At 34.4% G+C, this 14,170-nt stretch overlaps 1 protein-coding gene across 1 annotated transcript in view; it reads right to left on the bottom strand.

Annotated features, from left to right (window-relative positions):
* zic2b (zic family member 2 (odd-paired homolog, Drosophila) b) overlaps positions 1-14,170 on the bottom strand; it is a 31,995-nt gene that overhangs the window by 3,132 nt on the left and 14,693 nt on the right. The gene's annotated exons all lie outside the window — the stretch shown is intronic.

Below are 14,170 nucleotides of genomic sequence, written 5' to 3'. Positions count from 1 at the left end.
AAGAATCTGTGCTTGATGTGGAGGGGGAAACATCAATGAAATACAAAACAATGTACACAGTATAATTTTAGGTCAGGCTTGAATTCAGTAACAGCGTTAACTAAGTTCTTAGAGTTTACTAAGTTCTAAAATAAAATTGTAGTTCTGTCTTATTTAGGATACTAACAAAAATCAAAAATCTGTATCAACTGACTACTGAACATATGTTATTGTCGTTCACAACTGCGTGAAGTATCGTGTGTTGTTTTTGAGCCACTGTATTTAAACCTATTTTTTATTTTGTATCTTATCTTACAGCACAACACTGAGTGTGGGTTTTAATATATATGATGCAGATTTTTGGTGGGCGCGCGATTGCGATAGAGAGACCTGCACCATGGCTGAGCTTCGATTTTCTGCGTAGCTTGTTTTATTCGGAAGACACCAAAATGCACAAATACATCAAACGATTTGCCTAAAATAATAAGTTATAAATTAATAACTTAAAAATTTTACAAACACAGCCACGGCAGATTTGCAGTTTAATTATAATCACAGTGCACGCATGTTTTTATTTATTTATTTTTGTTTGTTTGTTTTTTGTTGTTTTAAACAAACGAACGAACGAACGAAGGAATGAATGAATGAATGAATGAATGAATGAATGAATGAATGAATGAATGAATGAACTGAGTTTTTTATCAGCCTACCCTTGTTTGTAAAGTTGGGTCGTGTATGAATTTGGCTTGTAAATATGAAGCATTTGAGAATAATTACAAACAACCTAACATAAATTAATTATCTAGGCTATAACAGGTTCCACAAAGAGATTTATGATGCTTGATTCTAGTTTATCGACCTGCTTTGCATTCGTATCTTCACCCCTTCAGAATCTAGATTAGAGTTAATAGGAAAACACACCCTGCTCCTCTTCAGCATCTCCGAAAACCAACACTTTTGTCTATAGCTTATTTGGACAAGGGCTCAAGTCTTAAGTCTCAGAATGAGCAGTCAAAGGACAAGGAAGAGGGAGGACATGAGAGTGTTGTAAAGAGGTAAGTCACCGGCTTTGAACTGAAACTTATTATGGGGACGAATACCGCTCGAGTTGTCCTGACAACGGCGGTGAGATGGGAAGTCCCTCCATTGTGGATGAGTTGTTCCTCTTCAGAAGATATCTAACCTTTAGACACATATTTACGTGGCGACACTTGAATTGGCGACATACACAGACGAAGAGACGCCGCTATGCCATGAGTATAAAATCAACAGTGTCAAAAGGTTAAAATGGAACAACTGACCCTTTTCACCTTTCATGAAGGGCAAAAAAAAACTTGAATAACATGAATATGAAAAACTCAATTGAAACATCTGAGACTCACAAAATAAAAAGAAGAAAAAACGAACTAAATTGTTAATTTTGCTTTCAGATTAATTTAGGCTATAGAGCTGTACATAGGCTACATAAAGACAAATGCAGCACATACTAAATTTTCTTTCATGTTTTTTTTTATATTTTGCTAAGGTTTACACATCAGCAAACATTTCCTGTATCAACTGACTTGCAGTTGAATTCTAAAGAGATTCATTAAATCGATTAACATGAGCACGCCATCACAATTTGCTCTGTGAACCATTCTGAACAAATATAAAACCTTTCAAAAGGTAGTTTTGTATTTACTTTTAATTGCTTGGTAAAGCAATTTCACAGTCTGCAACATTGCGGTCTGCAATTTTTATTTTAAAACATTTTTATTGTTTTAAAATGAGTAATAAAATATTTAAAATGAAGCTAATTTAGAAGTTAAGGGGTTAAATCTTATTAATGGCAACTTGTTGATTACGCAAACGATATAAGACATTAGCGAAATGCTAATTCATTTATGCAACCAAAATATTTTAGAGACGTGGATTAGCCTATATATAAAGTACCATATTTGTATATTTAGTCAAATATAGCCTACATATTTTTAAATCATTGTTATTGGAATGTAAAACGTTATTGACGTGCATGAGTCAGTTAAACGTTTTTTATCTATTAATTTAGCGTAAATGTATATTATCTAAAATAACAATTTTCTATATCAACAAAGATGTTAATTTAGAGTCGAAAATTTAGTTTTTCTTAATAAAAGAAATAATGTTTTTTATTTTTTTTTTTTTTTGTTAAAAGAGCATATAATTTTGAGTTTTTCGTTTATTTTTTTGTGAAGGATGTTCATCTACATCCATCCTTGAATGTGTATTAACAATTTTAAAAATTAAAAACTCGCCTAATTTCGCTCAATTTATTTTCCGTATCACAGCAATGTATGCGTAAAAAATATTTTGGGTAACGATCCCCGGATATGTTAAATAGTATCTCTGACAATGACATTGTATGTGCGTGTACGACTTCCTGATATTGAATAAAAGGTGTAAAATGCACCATTAAGCAATTTGTAAAATGTGTGAACACACACAAACATGTACACACACAGATTTTCAAAGCTCTGAGTGCACAATTACTAAACACAATGTGTGTGTGTTTGTGTGTGCGTGCAAATGAGCTCATCATCGAGGGGTCGTCCAACACGCAGATGCACTAATGAGCTGAATCACCCATATGCTGTTTAATGTTTCTGCACTGTCAACCAGATCTCTCTCTCTCTCTCTCTCTCTCTCTCTCTCTCTCAAAAACTGTGTGGGGGCAAATTCAGTAGGGGTTCCTAAAGTTCTGAAATTCTGCCGTTCAAAACACAAAAGCCCCCTTTTTCCGCTCACTCCTTGGGATTGAAATATCCTTTCAAAGTGAGCGCCAGAAGATGAAGAAAGAGAGTGAAAGAGAGAGAGGATGGAGGGGCCAGTGATGCTACCCATAATTCCCCTCCCCTTATATATTCAGACATGACAGAGAACAAAACAACTACAGTCACTAAAGCCACAGATAGAGATTTCTCTTCAACACAAACACCAAAAACAGGACTTTGCTGCTTGTTCAAACAACTTACCTAAAATGAGTTGAAACAACACAATTCTTAAGTTTTTTAGGGACAACTTAACAGTTTGATGTTTAATTCACCTACATTTGTAAAAACTATTATTTTTAGTTAACTGATTTGTGTTGGGACAATATGAAGGAATTGTGTGGAACCCAGCATTAGGCCTATTAACTGAAGTCTGGGCACTAGAGCTGGTTTGCTGTTGGCATCAGATTCATGCTTATGATAAAAAAAAAAAAAACTGCCAGAAAAATTCATTCATTCGTTCATTTTCTTTTCGGCTTTGCCCATTTATTAATCAGGGCTTGCCACAGTGAAATGAACCGCAAACTTATTCAGCATGTTTTACGAAGTGGATGCCCTTTCAGCTGCTACCCATCACTGGGAAACACCCATTCACTCTCATTCACACAGACAATTTAGCTTAATTTAGAGCGCATGTCTTCGTACTGTGGGGGAAGCCGGAGCACCCGGCCAACACAAGGAGAACATGCAAACTACACACAGATGCTTACTGACCCAGCCGAGGCTTGAACCAGCGACCTTCTTGCTGTGAGGTGACAGCGCTACCCACTGCACCATCGCGCCACCTACTTTGCCAGAAAAATGTAAATTTAAAAAGTAAACAAAAGCGATAACAGACTTGTCAAGTAAGATACTACAGAAATATGTCAATTCAGCGGACTAAACTTGAAACATATCATGACATGTAGGTAACAATGCACACACACACACACACACAAAAAACAAGACTCCAACAACTGACACTTACATCTGGCAAATTTGCATAAATACCATGAAAAAGTTTATCATCACAGTTCATCTCTTTCCCCCCTCTTTTTTTCCTCAAAGACACATTTTTTGAGGTTCAAACCCCAAAAGCCTCAACAATCATTTGAAGTTGCTGCTCCCCAGGAATAAGGCTGCCATGGCAACCATATATATAAAAGATAGTTTGGAGGGCTTAGCATAATATCTGCACTGACAGACAGGAAAGAACAGAACCACCACAGGGAGAATCAGGCAAGAGTGTTTGGTCCTATTGAAAGCAGTAACAGCAGGCACCAGTGCCTCATCCCACCTGCGCTTCTCAGGACTGAGCACACTGGCACGGCGGCATTTTTCGCATCTTTATTACACACTTGTGATAAAATGCCATCTGCAGGTTATCAGAGGTTAAGCCTCAATGGTTCATTTTTTCAATAAGTATTTCCTGACCCCTCAGTAAAAGAAGAGCAAAAAATAATCCCACTTATCTAAAATGTCCTAACCAACTAAATGAATGCAAATAAATTATTTCGCATTTCCAATTAGACAGGAAGCATCACAACATATTCTTACTTAAAATAAACGAGAATTGCTCAATTTATAAAACAAATGTAGAATTAAAATGTTTGTTTTTTAATCTTAGTTTTGATAGTTGTAACAATGATTTTATGACCTTGAGATTTCTTAGGTTTTGTCAAATTAAAATTGTTTGCAAACTGACATCAAAATATTTTACTTACCTATGTTATATTATTATTTGCTTTATATGGAATCAAAAATAACACTACACATGAAAAGTATAATAATAATAAAGTGCATTAAAATGAGCTTTATTTATTATGCATTAATACAGTTGAAGTCAGAATAATTAGCCCCAATGTTTATTTTTTCTCCAATTTCTGTTTAACAGAGAGATTTTTTCAACACATTTGTAAACATAATAGTTTAATAACTCACTTCTAATAACTGGTTTATTTTATCTTTGCCATGTTGACAGTAGTTAATATTTGACTAGATATTTTTTCAAGACATATATAGCTTAAAGTGACATTTAAATGCTTAACTAGGTAAATTAGGTTAACTAGGCAGGATAGGGTAATTAGGCAAGTTATTGTATAACAGTGGTTTGTTATAGACTATCGAAAAAAGTATAGCTTAAAGGCTATAGCTAAAAAATTTGACCTTAAAATGGTGTTTAAACAATTAACAACTGCTTTTATTCTAGCCGAAATAAAACAAATGAGACTTTCTCCTGAAGAAAAAAAATATTATCAGACATACTGTGAAAATTTCACCGCTCTGTTAAACATAGTTTGGGAAATATAAAAAAAAAGAAAACTGAAAGTTTATAACTATATTCTTTATAGTTATAAAAACTATTATATTCAGAAATGTGTTGGAAAAGTTTTCTCTCTGTTAAAAAAAAATTGGCGGGGGAAAAAGGGGGGGTATTAATTCAGGGGGGGCTAATAATTCTGACTTCAACTGTATATTAATTTATTTGCTTGCTTACTTATTTTATCACTTATTTAATTCAGAAGTTTAATGTGAAAACCATAAAGAATCTTTGAAAAATAGGAAGTTGAAAGAAACGGTATGTATTTTAACAATTTTTTGTAATATTAGTAAAATTGGTACAATAATAAAAAACAGATGTACGGTATAGCACTAATTACATTAAATATACAAAACAATTTAACATGAAAATTTATAAAGTGTCAAAAAACAACTAAATATATAAGTAAATGACAAAATATCATTTGGTTTTAAATTATAATAATGAAATAACTTTTGTATGTAATCAAAGTAAAATCTGATAATACAGATTTGTTGCTTTTCAGTCGTTAACGTAGTTTCTTAGCTTATTCTGTAGTAGCTAGTCAGCTCTCAAGGTCGCCAATCCCTGATAACTATATACAAATCTATGGTACCATTTGACACCTTATATGATCTAACTTACTATGTGGCTATTTTTGTTGTATTTTTTTCAATACAGTTTTTCTCCCTATATTATATTATATTATATTATATTATATTATATTATATTATATTATATTATATTATATTATATTATATTATATTATATTATATTATATTATATTATATTATATTACATTCATTCATTTTCTTGTCAGCTTAGTCCCTTTATTAATCCGGGGTTGCCACAGCGGAATGAACCACCAAGTTATCCAGCAAGTTTTTACGCAGCGGATGCCCTTCCAGCCGCAACCCATCTCTGGGAAACATCCACACACACATTCACACACACACACACACACACACACTCATACACTACAGACAATTTAGCCTACCCAATTCACCTGTACTGCATGTCTTTGGACTGTGGGGGAAACCGAAGCACCCGGAGGAAACCCACGCGAAGGCAGGGAGAACATGCAAACTCCACACAGAAACGCCAACTGAGCCGAGGTTCGAACCAGCAACCCAGCGACCTTCTTGCTGTGAGGCAACAGCACTACCTACTGCGCCACTGCCTCGCCCCATATTATATTATATTATATTATATTATATTATATTATATTATATTATATTATATTATATTATATTATATTATATTATATTATATACAACAGTTCTGTCTTGTTCTTAAATTTGATTGGCTGATAGCCGTGCGATATTCTGCAATATCAGAACTCCTACAGCCTCTTTACCCTTTGTGTATTACTCCACCCACATACAGCCAGCAAAAAGCAGACACTACAGATCTAAAGTTTAAAAGATGCACGATCAACTGTTTAGCTGTCAGCTTATGATTTGAATTTGGAAAAAAGTAGTTCCTCATACAAAAAGGTTTTTGAGACTCTCCATGTTTGATTTTGTTTTTATATACACAATTATGCCGTCAAACTGTTTTATAGACGCAATATCACACTCGTAGCAGTGCAATATTGCTGTATATCGGCACTGGTGGGGGCACTGAGGCCTCGTGCCAACGCACGCCTCCCATCAGTGCAGATATATATAATATAATATAATATAATATAATATAATGTAATGTAATGTAATGTAATGTAATGTAATGTAATGTAATGTAATATTATATTATATTATATTATATTATATTATATTATATTATATTATATTATATTATATTATATTATATCATATTATATTACATTACATTACATTACATTATATTATTTTTTCATTCATTCATTTTCTTTTCATCTTAGTCCCTTTATTATTCTGAGGTCGCCACAGCAGAATGAACCGCCAACTTATCCAGCACATGTTTTACGCAGCAGATGCCCTTCCAGCCGCAACCCATCTCTGGGAAACATCCATACACACTCAATCACACTCATACACTACAGACAATTTAGCCTATCCAATTCACCTGTACTTCATGTCTTTGGACTGTGGGGGAAACTGGAGCACCCAGAGCAAACCCATATGATGGGCCATCACAGTATTGATACCAATTCTGTCAAATACTTTTAATAATAATTAATAGTTCTAGGTTAAATTCCTTTCTGGTTTTGATCAAACTGTCATTGGCCATTATAGCATGGATTGGGGATTTGTTTGGAGTAGCATTTTCTATTTCTTTTCATCAGGCTTTATTATTTGGGTAAATAAAAATTAAAATTAATAAAAAAAAAAAACTTGCCACCAAATGAATGTTATAGTGCATGCTGGAAGTAAGCTTTCTTTCAGTGTAGTACTGCAGATCTAAAACATAAGCATTATTAGGAACATCAACCCAGCTCACCTACTGTGTTTTAAAAACATATGATTAAAGCTGCATGTAGCTGCTTTTTTGCTGTACTTTTTTTTCTTTTTTTTCTTTTTTAAGAACTTTAACAGGGTAGACCCTAAGAAAAACTGTTCAGTAAATAATGCTGTTACATTAAATGTTTGGTTGTTTTTTCCATGGAGAAACACTCCAGCTTTTTTGTGTTAATTATGTGGCGGCACACACGCTAATCTGACCATATAACCCTTCATAAGAGTCAGCAAAGGTGTGGGAGCAGCTTCAATTAAAGCTCTCTGCTGGAGAGAGAGGCACACAGGCTGAACGGCCAGATTAAATGTTTCTGGAGAGCTGAGGAGATCATTTCACCATGGGGGAGATCACAGAGAGATTAGGATGCTGATGTTGGGAATGGCTTCTGGAAAATGACATCTAAATCAGCATATATGTAACATGAAATTCACAATGCTCTCCAATAATACAGTACGGATGCCTATAAAATGTTTTTTGCTTGAAAATGGAATGTTAATTTTTACTGTCCAGATCTGTCTAAGATAGTATGCCTGCTTATTTTGTGTTAGAGTTTATTACCCTTTAGAACAATTATTTTTATACTATATGTTCAGCTATTTAAATTGAAGGTGATCACAAGAGATCATTGGTTACTGGAGCAAAAATACCAACAAATAAAACCTCAGCAGGCATGAAACTCTTCATTCATTGATTCTCCTTCAGCTTAATCCCTTTAGGGGTTGCTACAGCGGGATGAACCTCCAACTTATCCAGCATATGTTTTACACAGCAGATACCCATCCAGCTGCAACCCAGTACTGGGAAACACCCACACCCACACATACACTACGGCCAATTTAGGTTATTCAGTTCACCTATAGTGCATTTCTTTGGACTGTGGCACCCAGAGGAAACCCACGCGAACATTAGGGACTTGAACCAGCGACCTTCTTGCTGTGAGGCGACAGTGCTAACCACTGAGTCACCTTTGTGTGCCTGCAGGCACACAACATCATAACATGTTAATATTAGGTTAGATTTAGGTCATGATGTCAGGTGATAAAAACTTTAATGTCGTTTTGACGTCCAATAAAGATGTCAAATGACGTTGAAATAGATTTTAGGTTGTGTTGAAAAGTGACTAAAATCAAACGTCTGATAGATGTCATAGTGGTAACGTCCACACAACATCAAGGAGTAACATTATTAGACGTTATCAGATTTGATTTTAGGTTTGACATGGGACATTGACGACGGCCTGACGTTGGGTTCTGATGTCAACTTGATTTTCATTTCCCAACGTCTCCACAACGTTGGGGTAACTAGGCAAGTTAGGTTAATTAAGAAAGTCATTAGAGAACAATTCTTTAGACAACTTAATAAAATATTTTTTAAAGGAGCTACTAATATTGACCTTATAAATCCAGAAAAAACAATATAACAGGAAATACTGTGAAAACATTCTTACATCAATTGGGCAACATTTAACAGGAAGGCTAATCAGTTTTGCCTTCAAATTAAAATTATTTTATTATAATTATTATTTTTAAAACCCACAGCAAAACATTCATTCATTCATTTTCTTTTTTGGCTTAGTCCCTTTATTTATCCGGGGTCGTCACAGCAGAAGGAACCGCCAACTTTTCCAGCACATGTTCTACGCAGCGGATGCCCTTCCAGCTGCAACCCATCTCTGGCAAATATCCATGCACACTCATTCACACCGATACACCACAGAAAATTTTAGCCTGCCCAATTCACCTGTACCGCATGTCTTTGGACTGTGGGGGAAACCGGAGAACCTGGAGGAATTCCACGTGAACGCAGGGAAGATGCAAACTCCACACAGAAAAGCCAACTGACACAGCCGAGGCTTGAACCAGCAACCTTCTTGCTGTGAGGCAACAGTCTACTGCGCTACTGCATCGCCCCACACCAAAACATCCTTTGGAAATGCTTTTTCTTTTTTTGTTGACAACAGTTACATAAACTAATCTTACAAACTGCATCACTCTGAAAAACACATTACATTTATAATATTGCTGCAGTTTTTGTGATTTAATAATTGCACTAAACTAAAATGAATTCTTAGGCATTTCAGAATTTTAAAAAATATTTAATACTGGTGACACTGTGATTTTCTTTTTTACCAACTCACATTGGTCACGTAGACTCATATTCATTTTAGGAGTGTAGATCTGTCTCCTATGTTCAAACGTGACCAATCAATTCACAGTGAAATGATATTTAGTGTGTGAAAGCAATAAGTCTTGTAGGCTATTGAATCTATCACCTGTTGCTAAATGACCAGGTCAGGCCACTCTCAGCACACTCACAGCAAGATATCTATGATAGACCCCCGTCAACCGAATTCTAGTCAGAAAAGGGGGGGACAGTGGAACTGACGATCGGGTGCCGAAGAAGCCCAGAAGAGGCTAAAGGTCAGGGAACAATGCCTATAGAGACAAGGGTTACCAAGATGGACGACACATGGCCTCAGGACATCCACATCGGAGGAGGCTCTCACCCGCCGGGCATCTGTGGACAACAGGTGATGGAGCACAATACAATAGTGTTTCATAGACTTTAGTTCGGCATTATCTTCACATAACTGCAAGTTAACTCAGACTAATGCCGGAGCCACAGGCAAAGAGGACACTAATGGGGTCTCTAGCTGTGAAGATTGTTTCAGGTCATAAATACCCATTTCTTTCCAGGTTATTATGGGTTTGCACAGTGGAAGCTGTACAATACGGTTATTTTCACTGCTAGGGGATGACATGACAATCACTTCTGAAACTACAAACTTTACTGCTGTTTCGTCTCAGAACTGACAGGAGGAAAAAATCGTCGGCGAGGTAGTTTCATTAGATGTTTTAGTTTCAAGCATGTGTGAAAAATAGCTTTTATGAATGAGATATATGAGGGAGAGAGAGAAAGAAAAAAAGTAAAGCCAGAGGGTTTGAGCACAGAAACTCTCTGAGGTCCATCGGGTTTTGATGTCACTCTGTAAGATTGTACTGATATGCACTGAAGTGGCAGGGGTCCGTGTTTCTTCACTACACATACCACAGATAAAAGAAGATCATCGTTGTTAGTTAAAAATCACGCCCATGTGCTTTTATTGTTTCATATTTTGCATTATGGATGTATTCATAAAGCTAAAAAAGCATGTGCGGATGTGGGAATCCCCCAAAGACTTAATGAATTAATGAGGCAATAAATAATGAAACAAACTGTATACAGATCAATAAGCTGATCATTATTTTACAAGCTAATAACCACTCATAAAATCAAAACAGTGGTTCTAAACCTTACTTCCATGGGGTCACACAAGTACCCTAAAATATATCATTGTGTTAAACAAGAAAATATTTAATTAATTCTCTATTAAATGCTGTATAAAACACAGGATACTTTACTTTTAATTTATAGAAAAAAAGAAAGAAAGAACAAAAGAAAGAAAGAAAGAAAGAAAGAAAGAAAGAAAGAAAGAAAGAAAGAAAGAAAGAAAGAAAGAAAGAAAGAAAGAAAGAAAGAAAGAAAGAAAGAAAGAACAGCTGGTTCAGCTCTTTTATTTGGAGCAGAAAGAAACCATGACTAAAACTAAGATGCAACTTCCTGAAAATAAAGGAGGTCTTGCAGTTCTGGATATTAGCTTGTATCAGCTGGCCTCCCAATTTCATAAGAAATGGTCCAGATTTAGTCTGGTTAGATAGTGAATCAGTCAAATAAAGTATTGGCTTATAAATTTCATTGGCTAATCTACTACTTGTTTTAGATGTAAAAAAAAAAAAAAAAAATCTGGCCTAGGTCGGAACAGGACTGAAAGTAATATTATAAAAGTGTGAAAGAAAGAAAGAAAGAAAGAAGCAGTCATAGATGCAGTAGAAAGCAGGTTTGAGCATTGAGTTGGACAATAGGGAGACACTAAAAATATAAAGTGATTTAGTTGTTAATTAATGTAGAATATGGAAACAGGCATTCCTTATCAAAGGCCTAAAAATACAATTAACACTGTCATTACTTTATTCGTATTTAAAGATGGAGTTTTAATGAGTCCTAGATGACATCAAAAGTAAATGCAAAAATATTAAAAATTAGCATGGCCAAACAATTATTTCTGAAATATGTAACCCTTATGTGCTGTTAGGGATGTTTTCATCCACTCTGGGGTGATTTTGAATCTTATTATGGCCATCATATTTTCTGTCTTTCAGCTAGTAGAATGATTTTTGGTGACCAATCCGAGTTTGACACATATTTTGAAAAAAGGCTTCAGAAATTGTAAAGAACTCAGAGATAGACTCTGGTCAAATTTACTATTTTATTTACTTTTTGTTATGTTAGGGATTAAAACATCCACTGAATTAAACTGCTGTAAAAATGCATCAGATTAATATGTTTTTCAATTTTTATGATCAAAAATACTAAATTGTTTAGAAAAACAATTTCAGGATTTCAACTCTTTAATTGCCAAGTTCACAAATGATGTCACTGATTTGGTGAAAAACACACAAAATGACATATTCTCAATATAAAAAGTATTTTTTTTTTAAAAGTATCAATTTTTTTTCTTGGACACATGAAACAACATTGCCTTTGATACATTGTTTTTGATAAATATTAATTTTTTTCTCACTCTTATTTTCTGTTGGTAGCTGTTTTTGCCCCTTTGACTTCTTTTATAACCATTTTTTTATCAGGTATTTTAATTGTTGGTGGTTTTCCCTGTTGGGAAGAGATAAAATTTGTCATTTTACTGTTGATTATCAGTTGGCACCATTAACCCTTTACATGTGCAAAAAAAGCTATAGTTTATGGATTTTATATGGAGTATAACGAATTAAAATTAAAGTGTGTTCGTGTGTGTGTGTGTGTGTGAGTGTGTCCTTTACACACTTACCTTGATGTGTCAGAGAAAATCAAATTATGCTACTCAGCTCTCAGAACTACATGGAATAAATGAAAACAGACTGTGTATTTATGCACTGTGAAATGTGGTTATAATGGAAATAAATTGGGTAAAAACAGCCTCCAACAGTAAATTAGGGAGAGAAAATAAAAATAACAATGCAAAGCCAATGTTGTTACTATTAATTCACATCTACAAGACTGTGATAAAAGGTTAAAAAAATCACTTTTAATATTGAAATTTTTTTCACAAAATCAGTGATATAATTTGTGAATTTACATGATTTAAAATTATGTGATTTTTAAAAAAACATTTATTAGTTTTGTTAAGATCTGAGGTTGATTAACAGATTTATGCAAAAAAAAAAATTGGAAAAAAAGTATTTATCTGATGCATTTTTACAGCAGTCTAATACCGTGGATGTTTTCATATTAAACATTACAAAAGGATATTAAATTTGAAGAGTGCACAAGGGTTAAATACATGAAATACTGAAAGATATCTGAAATATCTTCTAATAAATTGAAATAGAATAAAATAGAGATTAATTTGAACAATCAATTAAAGCTGGTGTTGAAAATAATCAATAGAGAGTAGATAAACTGCACTTAAGCTGGGATGGTAAAAGTGAAGCATGTGTGTTCTACAGCTCCTAAGAAGCTTTAAATGAAGTAGTTGATATCTGCTTCTCTTGAGGGTGTCAAGGATCCTCAGTGACTTCAATGGGGTCTAAATCCTATCATCCACGCTTCCAACCGCCCTCCAGCGTCAATCAGAGTCAGCCTTACGGGGACTCATTTCATAATTAACCCCGAGACAGAAAGGAGATTAACTGTACATACTGACCCTGCGACGTTTTCCTATTCTTCTTTATACTTCAGTGGCGCCACTTCCCTCTAATCACAAACTATCTGAATAGAAAACAAACCTCAAAACTGCCAAATAATCTCAAAAGACATGAAACAGGTCTTAGTGGAGTCATTAGACAGGATTAAGGCAGTGCAGTGTATGAAACAGGATAAAGTGGGATTAATTAACTTCAGGAGTCTAATCTGATCTCTTCTAAAGGCCACTTCTACCTAACAAAAGAAGCTATATAATACACTGTAAAAAACTGTGATTGATTGATGAAGTTGATGAAGTTTTTATTTGATCAACAAGTCATGACAAAATATGTTTTTTAGGTTACTTAAATTTAGACTTAAACTTACTAAACATTAAAATGAGTTAGCAATGTTTCAACAAAGTTATTCGTGCTAGACTCTGTAATTATTTACTCATCCTTCACTTGTTCTAAATATGTTTGGGGTTGCAATGGTAGAAACCAGCAAACATCAATCACCAACGTACTTCTTTTTCCCACTATGGATGTCAGTGGGTACCAGTTTTTAACATTCTTCAAAAATTCTTCTTGTCTGTTCAAATGAATAAAAAAACTCAAGCAGGTTTGGAACCAATTAAGGGTGTAGTAAATCTACACTTTTGGGTGCACCATCCTTTTCAATGTTCTTAACATAATGCAAGAGACTACTCAAATGATTTGAGGAAAGTGATTCCTCAGTTTTTTTGAGTAATGGGAAATCAACAGCTCAATTAATAGAGTTGACCAAACGTGGTCTCTTAAATGTTTATTTATAGATAACTTAAATGTTTAAGTACAGATCATTTAAATTGGTTATTAGACTAAACTTCCAAATGTTTCAGCTTTTAAATTCTGTAGTTACTTACTTCAGGGACGTTAATATCGAAGTAGACATTTAGCGCACAATGTTCATGTTTCATAACATCGCCCAATGCTCA

This window comes from Danio rerio, chromosome 1 (genome assembly GCF_052040795.2).
Source record: "Danio rerio strain M-AB ecotype USA chromosome 1, GRCz13ab, whole genome shotgun sequence".
Lineage (NCBI taxonomy): Eukaryota > Metazoa > Chordata > Actinopteri > Cypriniformes > Danionidae > Danio > Danio rerio.
The sequence above is the reverse complement of the archived record's forward strand: the minus strand, read 5'-3'. Positions and strand labels throughout refer to the sequence as shown.